This window comes from Lithobates pipiens, unplaced genomic scaffold (assembly GCF_037356315.1).
Source record: "Lithobates pipiens isolate NorthernLeopardFrog02 unplaced genomic scaffold, aLitPip1_a1.2 Scaffold_24, whole genome shotgun sequence".
Taxonomy (NCBI): Eukaryota; Metazoa; Chordata; class Amphibia; order Anura; family Ranidae; genus Lithobates; species Lithobates pipiens.
In genome coordinates, this window is record NW_027507786.1 from 11,323,129 (window position 1) to 11,336,733 (window position 13,605).

The following is a 13,605-nucleotide window of genomic DNA, read 5'->3' on the forward strand; positions in this document are numbered from 1 at the left end:
ACATCTTGGGGAAAGGGGGGGGGGTGCAGTTTGGCTTGTTCGCCCAGAGCTGACCTTGTCCCGGCACTGTGCATCGCATGCTAGCACATTATGTGAAACTAACCCCCCCCAGTGGCGTGTTCACGGATTGCATCTTCACCTGGTATTCCTTCCAGGTTCGCGGGCTCAGGTCCTTTGATTGGACAAGCCACACTGATGTCATCGTACTGCCTCCTGGCTGCCTGTGTGAATGAGAACTAACTGCCACTTTTGTTGGACAGCTGATCATTTTTGGGCACGCCCCTCCTCTCCAAATGTTCTGAAGTTATAAACTGAATTGTTGGTGTGGCCAAATTGCGCTTGCACTGATGTTGATGGACAAGAAGGCCTGCCTTGTAGTCTAAGCCCTCCACCCAAAACTCACTCATCCATGTCTTTATGGACCTTGCTTTTTTGCACTGGTCCAATTATTTGGTGGAGGGGGGATTATGGTGGGGGGTTATTTTTCAGGGGTTGGGTTTGGCCCCTTAGTTCCAGTGAAGGGAACTCCTAAGGCGTCAGCATACCAAGACATTTTGGACAATTTCATTCTCCCAACTTTGTGGAAACAGTTTGGGGATGGCCCCTTCCTGTCCCAACATGACTGCACACCAGTGCACAAAGCAAGGTCCATAAAGACATGGATGAGCGAGTTTGGGGTGGAGGAACTTGATTGGCCTGCACAGAGTCCTGACATCAATCTGATTGAACACCTTTGGAATGAATTAGAGCACAGACTGTGAGCCATTGCCTTCTCATCCAACATCAGTTCCTGACCTCACAAATGCACGTCTGTAAGAATGGTCAAACATTCCCATAGACGCACTCCTGAACCTTGTGGACGGCCTTCCCAGAAGAGATGAAGCTGTTATAGCTGCAAAAGGGTGGGCCAACTCAATGTTGAACCCTACGGACTAAGACTGGGATGCCACTAAAGTTCATGTAAACGCAGCTGTATGATTCTTGTAGAAGCTAGAAATCACTGTAGTAGGCACCACTACTGCAGTAATCTCCACTATATTCTGTCTCTTGTGCCAAGCGGCTGCCTTAATTGCGTTGGCGCCATTGGTTGGTTACTCAGCATGGGCACCATTCAGAGAATGCCTTTCATTTTCTCAGTGGATGCAAAGTGTTCTTTGATTCGTCTGACGTGGAGGCGTGTCACTGCCTTGCCTTTCCACCTCAACACTTTGCATTGATTGAGAGAATACAAAGTGAACTCTGATTGGCGCCCGTGCCAAGCAGCCAACCCCCCCCCCCCCCCCCCCGTGTTCAGAATAGCTGGTCGGCACGGGAAATGTCTGAGTGTCTACTATAGTGATTTCCAGCTTCTAGAGGTTGTACCAATGTAACTATGTAAAATTATATGATACCTGGAATTCTTCTTGAACAAAATTAAAAATCTTTTGGAAGGCAAGACTGGTATAAATATGTGTATTTCAGTGGCAGAGTTCAGTTCTAAAGAGCTGGTATGCAGTGCGGTGTGGTGCGGTGTGGTGTGGTGCGGTGCGGTGTGGTGCGGTTGTTTGACATTTGTCAGTTCTTTTCTTTTAAAGCTAAGAAGAATTCCCTGTCTTGTTTTTGTGTTTTTTTTTTTTTTACTACTTTATTCTTTCACTATAAAAACTAATTAATTACTGTGGCCTTTCTTTTTTTCTTGCTCAGTTGGCACACTCTAAGCAGAAAATAAAAACTGTCTCTGACATCTGCCTTGGGGGACAGAGGTGGGAGGGACTAAAAGGGGGTTTTCCACCTTCAGCCATGAAGTGGGAATCCCCCCCCCCCCCTTTCCTGAACAGAGGCAGTTGCTGGGAGTCTGTCCCCCGGCTCTACCACTCCAACTAGCTAATTACTGTTTGTCCCAGTGGTCGGGACCTTCAGGCTGTTCCATTTTCTCTGTGAAATCAGGAAAAGAAGTCAATGTATTGAAACTTATAATAGACATCCATGTTTTCTTTCGGAGCTCTTGTGTCAGCTTTTTTCGTGATATGCAAAAAGAGAAAAATGCTTAAACCAAAAACGGAGGCCGTACTACTTGAGATAACTGGGCCTTGTTACAGACGATAGACCAACTGAGAACATTTGTGGAATTAGGAAGTGCTCATTGTAACATGCACTCTGTTTTCTGACAGGTTGGTATATTTCTGCATGCATGCAGTTCTTATCCTACTTTGAGTCTTTCGGCAATAATTTACCACATCAGTTTGTTGGTAGAGCAGGAAGAAAGGTGGTCGGATTCCAGGCATTACAAAATTCGGCGCTAGAAAAACATATAAATGTAAATGACTAAAATAAGTGACTTATTAACCCGATAGGGTTAATAGTGAAAAAAGTCCCATATGCCCCAGTAGACGTCTTCGTGGTTGAAACGCGTAGGGCTAGCGTTTCCTGCTCCCCATATTGCTTTTCTTTTACAGTTTATTTATCTGATCACATGATTTTTTTTGATTTTTATGTATTATAATTTTACAAATAAACCTTCAGTGGTCGAACTTCACTATGCGAGGCATTGTGTTCATGCTTTCCCTTACATGGTGAGTCCCTCTGGAGCCATTTTGGACTAAATTATTTGGAGACTGTTGGAGGTCCGTCGAAGCCTGTAGAATTTCGCATCCTGGGGAACTGACTGAGAAGTTGGACAGTAAAGAGGGTGACGGCAGATCCGGAGGAGATCCACGATTCAGTGCGCTCGGGTCCTTTGTGGTTTTTGGAGCCTTTCTAAGCCTGTATGCAGGGCAGCTGATAGAAATCATGGGGCCCCATACAGCATACCTGTCTGGGGGCCCCCTTTAGCCCCACCCTTATCCTCTTCCAGGCTTTCAGTGGCTGCAGGAGGAAATTGGAGAGATCGGTTCCTCTAGATCAGTGTTTATCAACATTTTACCAGTCATGTTACAATATATTGCCTCTTTACTGCCTGTCAACTGTCTCTGAAAAGCGATCTGAGCCTGGATTGCTTTTCAGAGGAATGGTGTTTTCTTTTTGGTATTATGAACCGCTCTAAGAAAATCAGCTCTGATCGTACAGAAAAAGGGCGTCAAGTTTAAAAGTAGTGTATACACACACACACGCGCACATATACAAATATGCATATAAATACATACACACAGATATAAATGCACACACATATACATACATATAAATCCAAACACATATACATACACACACACGTAAATACACACACATAAAAGCACACACAGACACATCTCTTAAACGGTAGCTGTCTGCTAAGGAGGACCTGTTACACATGGCAGAGGTCATGAGGCTAGATTTGCATAGCAGCCGGCAACTTTTTTTTGGGACAGGGGGACAAAAATGACAGATTTCTGGCCATGCTTTCTCAACAGAATTGGCCCCTCACTTCTACTGTATATCCAAAATCTGTGCATTTGAAGGGTCTATTGTCTCTTTTCCCGAGGGGATACTGTGAGAATTTACCATCTACTATAGTCGGTTAAATCCCTCTTCCCTGCCCTCTGATTTTGAGCACACACACATGCATAATTACAAACATATACAGTTTGCTTTTGTTTTAATTGTCAGCAGCACTATACCTTCAATCTCCATGCCGGGTACTGACCTCTAGGGGGAGGCAGAGAGCACAGTACACACTGCAAGCCAGCTCTCCCTTTGCTTTCCCTTTCAGTGTAACTGTAAAGAGTGAGATCGAGTTCCTGCATCACCGATTTACACATCAGCTGAGGATCAGGCAGCCACTTCTCTAACAATTCAGGCATGGGGGGGGGGCACACGTGCCCCCTGCAGCATGCAGCCCAAGCTCAATGGTGACCCCTATATGTCTGCTCCTGCCTTAAGCAGAAGGAGATGAATCACTCCGCATGGGAAGGGAATGTGCAGGGCGGGACTTGAGCCAGTTGTGGAGTGGCTGCGGAAGTGACATGCTCCCGAAATAGAAAAAATAGTACCTCACATCCAGAAGAACAAAACATGAATACGGAGGCACCCAGAAAGATGAAAAAAGCTCAGATAAGTCGGATGCTGGCTGAGACTTTTTTTTTTTTTTTTTTTTTTACTCTGCATTCTTTTATTCTCTGATTGCCGGGCCCCCCTGCTGGCTGGGCCCGGTACAGCAGGGCCAGTTGTACTGGCTTATCAGCGGCCCTGCCTGTATGACACACTTGCTGTATGGTATTTGTGTCCACCATTTCTGGTAAGAGTACCTACCTCTTTCTGTGAATACCCGGTTGATGTTTGAAAGCTCCCTACAGTTCGGGTCAATGGAACATCAGAACTTATTTCGTTCATTATTCTTATTGTTGGACACTTTTGAGTCACCAGTTTAAAGACTAATTGTCATTATTATCATTATTTGTTACTTTTTCATATATTTTTTTATTATTTTTTCACTTTTTTTAAGCTTCTAGTTTTAAAATTAGAAGCATGACATACATTGTGTATGCTGTCATATATTAGCTTTTTTCACTATTAAGTAATAAGTCACTTATTTTAGTCATTCGCATTAATATGTTTTTCTAGCGCTGCATTTTTTGTTATATATAGTTATTTGAATTGGTTTGTTTGTATATCAGCTGCTGGTCTGTGTCATTCACTGATTTTATTATATTGTAAGGTTGTTAGGTAGCGCAGTGTTTTCCCCCCTTTTTTCAATTACAAAATTCGAGCATTTGAAGAAATATTGAATGTAATAGGCCAGCCATTATCAACCAGGGTACCGTGGAACCCTAGGGTTTTCTCCAGAGGTTGCGAAGGGTTCCTTGAGCTGTGGCTGTGACCTCTCATCTCACGGGACCTTCATAGTTCCAGAGCCAAAACCATTTTGTAGAGCCAGTTGAATGACACCAATGATATGTAGCACTAACCCCCGAAGGAGCTGCTGGTTTTATTGGGCTTACCGTTACCTTTTTGACCTCGTGTACGTCTAATGCCCCGTACACACGAGCGGACTTTTCAACATCCAAAGTCCGAAGGACCGAGTCCGTCAGACTATCCGATCGTGTGTGGGCTGCAACGGACTTTTGATTCGCCAAAGTCTGACGGACTTTAGAAATGAAGCATGCTTCAAATTTTCCCGACGGAACTCCGCCGGACCCGGTCCCCTTCGAAAACTCCGCTCGTGTGTATGCTACTCCGACGGACTAAAACCGACGCTAGGGCAGCTATTGGCTACTGGCTATGAACTTCCTTATTCGAGTCCAGTCGTACGTCATCACGTTCGAATCCGTCGGAGTTTAGTGTGATTGTGTGTGGCCAAGTCCGTTTGGCCGAAAAGTCTGTCAGAACTCCGTCGGAATTCCAGCAGAACTCCGACGGAACTCCTTTGGAAGTCTGTCGGACTTAAGTCCGCTCGTGTGTACGGGGCATAAGGGTTTCCCGTGGTAGATGGCCCAAAGAATTGTAGAAACTGACACTGTATCCACTTTCTGGGATATTTATTTGGAAAGATAGACAACACAGTCTCTCAGTGAAGGGTAGAGGGTCAAGAAGGAAGTTCAGGTACTTTTGGAACTGCAAAAAATAGGAAGTCTCTCAGTATAGAAATCCAGAGAATTACCGTTCACAACGGAATTCTCACAGCTACTGGATAGACCTTCTCTCACCAGGCCTAGCAGTCGATAGGGTGTTTAAGTAAAGCAAAGTCTCTGCCACAGACTTGAATGTAGAACACTTGAACAAAATCTCTGCCACAGACTTGAATGTAGAACACTTGAATAAAGTCTCTGCCACAGACTTGAATGTAACTGAGGGACGTAGGTAAATTTAGAGAGCTATCATACGGTACCAGTATCTTGCAGCCGGTCCGGCGATACCGTATGAGTGTAGATCCACTTGGTTTCCTTCAACTGAGCCTCCAGGCTCCTTCTGAGAAGCCAGCCTTATGCATGGCCTTCTCCCAAAGAGTCCTCCCCTGGGTGCTTCTCCAGTTTCTGGGCCTCTCCACAGATGAGACGGCACCGGACCACCTTTGAATCCTCCTCTCAGTTACTTCGCCTCGGGCTAGCCAGCCCCGAGACTCGGAATTGGATGGATCAGCACCCCAGGCCTTGAGGGACAAGGGGGCTGGTCAGGAGGACCAGGACCAAACAGATAGAAATATCTTCTGGACCGAAACCCAGAAGCACGTGATGTCAGTACCTTAAAAACCCCTTCCCAGAATGCACAGCAGGATGACACTCCCACTGGGCTGGTTCCGAGAAAGAGTGGCACTCAATACGCCTAGCTAAACTGCGTTCTCATACTTGCCAGCAGTGACAGCGACACCTGTGGCCAAGGAAAACCCAGTGCAATCCAGCTAGACTGGTACTGAAACCATAATTTGGCATAATTGACCCTAAAACCCAACTGTGGCTTTAGGAACATTAAATTGAAAAAAACATAGCGCATGCTCTTCAGGAGCCGGCGCTACAGATATTTTTACATCTCTGCATGGGTGGCATTCTGACCCCCACTGAAAGGAGGTGCATTTTTTCCACTGACCACCAATGCAAGGGGCATTTTATCCACGTGTGAGCAAGGTGCAGCGTGGTGTGGCGGGTAGTAAACACATAGAATCCAAGTCAGGAAAAAAATTTAGATTGTAGAAAATGTTCAAACAAAACCTATTCAGGCCCTGCAGGTAGGCACACCCATCCGGAACCACTTACAAACAGTGGCAGCGGTCTGAAGATGAAGACCTGACAGCGTCTGCAACGAGTAGCAGCATGTGGCCTGGCCGGTCCACACCCAATGGGAAGGCTTCCTGAAGAGAGGTAGACGTAATCCCTGCACTGTCCCTACTCTTCTGGAATCTTTCCCTACCTCTAAGCACTGTCCCTGTCAGATGGGGTTACTGTCCCTACGCTAGCCACTTGCATAAAGCGTGCCACGCCTGGGAGCCAGAGTCTTGAAAAGACTCTGCCTGACCCAAGATGGCCACTGGAGTCACATGGGGCACCAGCATCCAATCGGACAGCTGTCTCCCTGTGATTGCAGGATGTCATAGAGGAACCAAGTTCCTCACAACTTCCTTCCCCTCTTGCATTGATGCTTTCAGTTGAGCACCATCTACAGTGACTGCACCTGCCTACACACTGACCCCCCAATAAATTAGTTTAGCAGGGGTTCCCCGAGACCTGAAAATAATTTTTAAGGGTTTCTCCAGGACAAAAAGTTTGAGAAAGGCTGCAATAGACAATATGGAAGAACTATAGGCAAGCCGATGAGGGCTGCAGGGCACTAAAAAGCCTAATAGGTGTATCAACATCATTATTTTATGATGCACCATTCTCTCAACTACCTCAGTTTATTTGAAGTATTTTTGCCAAGAGTTTGTACACTTTATTTCCAGAACCTTTCATTTCATATGCATTCTTATAAATCTCAACTTTAACCAAAACTGATACATCGTGCGTGTCTGGTCGCTGGCAAGTAGAACCACATGATGGCTTCCTGTACATATCAGAGACTGCACTGGCGAAATAGTACCAGCCAACACTGATCTACAGGCTTCTTACGGCCCTAGGCTACACATGCCAGCATGTCTTGTTATGCAGCTCGTTGGCCGGGTGGCGGGCTGCCTCCCATGTAGGCATAGTGAGCAGCTGAGCTGACCCTCAACGTGAACTGATCCTCAGGACAATACAAAACCTTTGCTCACCACTCTCTATGATGTTTGGATGGTGGGCGGAGATTGACCCCCTGATCCACCCTCCTACCTGTGCGTCTTTACCCCCTCTCTGATGGGTTCCAGATGCTGGCCTACCTTTTCCAGGCCCAACAACCAGGGGACACCAGTAGAACTCACTTTCTTCAGGTCAGCATTGTGACCGAACAAAGACACCACAAGGCTGGATGAGATTAATGTTCTTTACTGAAAGCCTCAACCTGACATGGCTTCAATGGGTCTTATGCCGCGTACACACGATCGGACTTTACGCCAACAAAACCATGGATTTTTGTTCGAAGGTTGTTGGCTCAAACTTGTCTTGCATACACACGGTCACACAAATGTTGGCCAACAATTCTGAACGTGGGAACGTGGTGACGTACAAGACGTAGCCAGTGCGGCTCCTTCTGCTTGATTCCTAGCATGCGTGAACTTTTGTGCGAAGGACTTGTGTACACACGATCTGACTTTCCGACAACAAATTTTTGTTGGCGGAAAATTTGAGAACCTGCTAGCAAACATTTGTTGGAGGAAAGTCTGACAGCAAATGTTCAATGGAGCATACACACGGTCGGATTTTCCGACAACAAGCTCACATCAAACATTTCCTGTCGGAAAATCCGACCGTGTGTACACGGAATTATGCCCCAAAACAGTTCCAATAACATCTTGGACTCTTGGTCCCAGGCCCTGCCGGTGACTGCTATTGGCCCGATGTTTTTCCTGGGCTAAGGAGGGGTGGGACAGAGGTAGGGATGCACCAATACCATTTTCTTTACAACGAGTACCGCTACTTTTTTTTTAGTACTCGCCGATACCAATTACCGATACCTACTGCAACTGTTTTGTTTTCACTTCAGCTGTCAGCAATCGTACAAAGCATTGAGAAGTTATTTACAAATTAAATAAATATTTTTTTTAATTTTGCGCTTTCAATGTGAGATGTGTAAATATATGTTACTATATATGTGTAAGAATATTCACCAACAAAGCAAACAAAAAAAAGTTTTAATTGTTTATCATTTATAAAATAGACGTGAACAAAACATAACAAAACAAAAAAAAAAATCAGAAAATAATTAAATGGAGTTAATTAAGGCTGATTAGAGTAAATTAAGGGTTTATAAGGGGTCAAAACAGAGGAACATTTGTTCATCCCTTTGCTCTGCAGATGAAGAAACAGAAAGATTCAAAAAGAAACAATGTTTCTTTTTATTTTATTGTTTGAGCCAGCTGAGCAATGTTGTTAAGGCCGGGTTCACACTGGTGCGACGCAACACCCGTCCTACTTTGGATCCGACTTTGCCCTGCGACTTGAAGTCAAAAACGTGTCTGACTTCAATGAACGGGATCCGGCTTGGATTCCTGCCAATACCAGGCACTGTTTGGTATTAATCTTGAGGGGGAACTCCACGCCAAATTTTAAATAAAAAAAAAACAGCCTAGGTTCCCCCTTCGATCTGGTATGGATTTTGGGGGGACCTTCACATCGTTTTTTTCGGGGTAGGGGGTTCCCCTTAAAATCCATACCAGACCGAAGGACCTGGTATGCTCTTGGAGGGGGAACCCATGCTGTTTTTTTATTTAAAATTTGGCGCGGAGTTCCCCCTCAAGATCATCAAAGCACAAGTCGCATGCCAAAGTCGGATCAGGCAAGACGGTGATCCGGCTTTGATCCGATTTCAATGATATTCAATGGGCTGACGTAGGATCAAAGTCGGACCAAAGTAGTGCAGGGAGCATTTTCAAAGTCGGAACGACTTTTGTACGAACAGCTAAAACGGCTCCCATAGGGAAACATTGATTTTCACACGTCATGCGACATGAGCGTTGGAGCGTTTGTCGCACTAGTGTGAACCCGGCCTAATAAACATTGCCGGCTGCTTTTTTTTTTTGACAGCTCCGATTACCGGGCTTCTTTAACACTTCAGCTGTCAACGGGGAGACCCACCGACAGCTCAAAGAACCGAGCCTGAAAGTATCGGTTTCAGGTATCGGTGCATTTGCGCGAGTACCGATACTTGTGCAGATACTCGGCATCGGCACTGATACTAATATCGGTGCAACCCTAGACAGAGGGGTGCACCAGCTTCTTAAGTCCTCTCCTGGGTCTGCACTGCACCCACTGACTCTCCTTTTCTTTTGGGGCTAAGATGGGGAGCCCGGGAAAACCCTCCTGTTCACCAGGAGGTCAGCAGATGGATGTTACCTCTCCCTCTGCAGTCTGTCCCACCACCCTCCTAGATCCTGCCTAGTCTCCTAATGCAGGCCATACACGGTCGAATTTCAAACAAATTTTCCTTTTCAAAATCAGAAAGTTCGTTTTTGTTTGTGATCCGATGATACCACCATTGATTTTCGAAATTTGGCCGACCAAGCCTTCAATTTCACTTCGTGCTGCTACAGAAAAGAATTTTCGTGGCCGGGAAACTTCTTTTCTCTCTGTAAATTTTCTTTTCTTATTACATTTCACGCGTGATTCTCCCATCATTGATTAGAAAATCATTTGTTTTTCAAAAAATCTGTCCGATTCCTCAAATTTGATTCCCGCACGAAAATCGGCTGTTGCTGCAGCCCCACTAATGGTGCGAAATTCGTACGAAAATTCTTAGATACGAGTTTCGAAAGAAAATTATTTCGAAATTCGAACCGTGTATGGCCGGCATTAAAGGGGAACCTACTCTACCACCTGTCTATCAGCAGCTGGCAACATGTGCTGAGACATGTAGATAATGTAAAGCAGGAGGTCAGCTGGTGGTCCAGCATCCAGATTACACAGTGATGCAAATGTGTGGTTTAGTGGCACCAGGGGAATCAATGAATCATCATCCGTGGAATTATAGATAACCACTTTCTGCTATTCACTGGTGATGAATGTGGATGGTTTTACAATTATCTGCAGCTCTCCTATGATAACACGCACCGTCAGGTGGGTGTTGGGATGAAATGACTGGATAGCACCGATTGTTCAGAAAGTATGGCATGTTTTCAGGGAACATATGTTTTCAGTTACCATTGCCAGTACCCAGCTTTAAAAAATAAAATAAAATGCTGCACAGTTCTGCTAAACTCATTATAAGATCCACGGCAGGACAACGCTAACCATTGCACGCTGTGTGATCTGGGGCAAAGGTAGACCAATTAAAACGTAACGATTCTTCTCATTATATCATCTGGTAAGTGGAGGCGCTGAAGCTGGAGTTCTGCTTTATTTCCCGACTGCATATAATAAATGTTATTCATCATTTCCATCTGAGCTTCTTGTGCTACTGTGAAAAATCTGTGTCTGGTTTCTGTTCCTATTCCATGGCTTCCATTAACCCTTCTGCTGTTGAGGCCTCTCTGGGTGCGTCAGAACGCGGCGTGAGCCATGACGAGCGTTGTCTGGGCTGCGTTCCCCCACCACAGCTTGAAATAATTATCCCGCTCTCCGAAAAATCAATAGAGAATCCAAGACTGTTTTCCAAAGTCATTAAAATATGCAATTAATGAGGCGCTTTCTTTAATCGCACTTTTTATGCTGCGCTTTAGTGGGCTGCAAATTACTCATACCGTTCCATCGCTCTTTATTTATGTAGCAGTCTTGGGACTGAACGTAAAAAAAAAAAAATGCTGATGTCTTTGAATTCCCAACGTGAAAATAATTTTTTTTTTTAATTTTTTTTTTTAAATCTGTAGGCTGCTTAAAGTTGGACTGTGTAGGTTCTGTGCCTCTTACCGGCCGCATAAGAGATGAGCCATGGAATCCGAAAGGGTTACCTATAAAGAGCTCTTGTCTGCTCTACAAATGGAAAGATCACCCTTTTTACCCTACGTTCACATCTATGCGCTTTTTTGTGCCATTTACGTTTCGCAGAAACGGTCTACAGTCCGTTTAACATGGTTTCCCTTACACGTTCACATCTGTGCGCTTTTCAGCCGGTTCATTTTTGGAAAAGGTCGGGGACTTTCCCCCGCAGCAGTTTGCGTTTTACGTGTAATAGACTTCAATGGGGTCGCACCAGAAATGCAAATGTTGTGTTTTTGATGTGTTTTGCGATTTTTTTTTCCCCCCTCTTTAAAAACACTGTATATAGCTGGTTGCCAAGGAGGGGGCCGCCTTATCCTTAACAACCAATGGGTCATCAGCTATCAGCGGGATTCACAGCTGACAGCTGAATGTAAAACAAACAATTGTAGGCTGAAAAAAATTTGAGAAAAGCTGCGTGGGATCCCCCCCAATCTATACCAGGCCCTTTTGGGTCTGGTAGGAATTTGGAGGGGAACCCCATGCCAAAATAAAAAATAAAATGGTGTGGGGCCCCACCTAAATACATACCAGACCCTTGTCCGAGGATGCAGCCTCAAAGGTCAGGAAATGGCCCCTCTCGAAACATTCCAGGCCGCATGTCCTCAACCTGGTGGGGGATGCTTTGGGGCATGTTAATGCGAACAAGGTCCTTTTTCTCACAACCCTGGGCTGTAGGGGTCTGTGGGCAGGGGGGCTTATCAGAATCTGGAAGCCCCCTTTAATAAGGGGTTCCCCTGATCCTGTCCCCCATGTGCATGTGTATGGGGTAGATGTAGATCCAATTTAAATTAAAACACCTGCTGGACCCCCCCGCCCCCCATGTTGCGGGAATGTGGCCTGGTAGCACTTGTGTTTTTTACATACAGCTGTCAGCGGGGGAAGCCCGCTGACAGCTGATGACTCATCGATTGTTAAGGACGCGGCAGCAGCCTTTCCGGCCCACTCCTTGGCAACCAGCTATATACAGTGTTTTTAAAAAGGGAAATAAAAGAAAAACACGAAAAACGCAAAATACATGAAAAATGCGGGTTTAAAAAAACCAAAACACACTGCAAAACATGCCTGAAAAAAAACACATCAACTGCATAGATGTGAACCTAGATTTAAAGGGCAGCTCCATCCAAACAGATAATTGACCTGTTAAAGAACACAGTATTTGGGTTTTACCAGGGTAAATATCTGTGCACTAATCTGCTTGCCCTTATAGTTCTCCTGTGCTGTATGGGCTGTATGGCTCTGTATGGAAAAGCTTGCTAGTTCTTTCCATCCCGTTAAATCACCCAACATGTACTCGCCCTAGTTGGCACCTTAGTATTGAGACACATTGCTGTAATTAAAAATGTTTTAATGACTTTGAAGGAATGTGGTCGTCTGTAAAAGGGATTTCTTTATATTGGTGAGCAGTGGCATAGCCCTCTTTACAATCGTTGTCAGTGACAAAGCCTTTTTTACATTGGTGGAGCAGTAACATAGCCCCCTTTGCAGTACTGGTCGGCGACAAAACCCCCTTTGCATTAGTGGTCAATGGCAAAACCCCCTTTACATTAGTGGTCAGTGGCAAAGTCCCCTTTACATAAGTGGTCGTGGTCAAAGCCCCCTTTATATTAGTGGTCAGTGTCAAAGCCCCCTTTATATTAGTGGTCAGTGTCAAAGCCCCCTTTATATTAGTGGTCAGTGTCAAAGCCCCCTTTACATTAGTGGTCGGTGGCAAAGCCCCCTTTACATTAGTGGTTGGTGGCAAAGCCTCCTTTACATTAGTGGTTGGTGGCAAAGCCTCCTTTACATTGGTAGTCAGTTATAAAGCCCCCTTTACAGTGGTCAGTGGCAAAGTCTTCTTTACATTGGTGGTGAGTGACAAAGCCTCAGTTGCATGAGTAGTTAGTGATGAAGCCCCTTTTACATTTGTGCTTAGTGACAAAGCCTTTTTACAATGGTGGCAATTGGAAAAGCTGCCTTTACACTATTGGTCAGTGAATAAGCCTCTTATAGTTAAGCCATTGGTGGCAAAGCCCCCTTTACAGTAGTGGTCATTGACAATGCCTCTTTTACAATGGTGGGCAGTGGCCTCGTTTACATTTATGGTCAGTGACAAAGCCTCTTTACGCTGGTAGTCAGTGACAAAGCCCCCTGTACAGTGGTCATTGGCAAAGTCTTCTTCACATTGGTGGTGAGT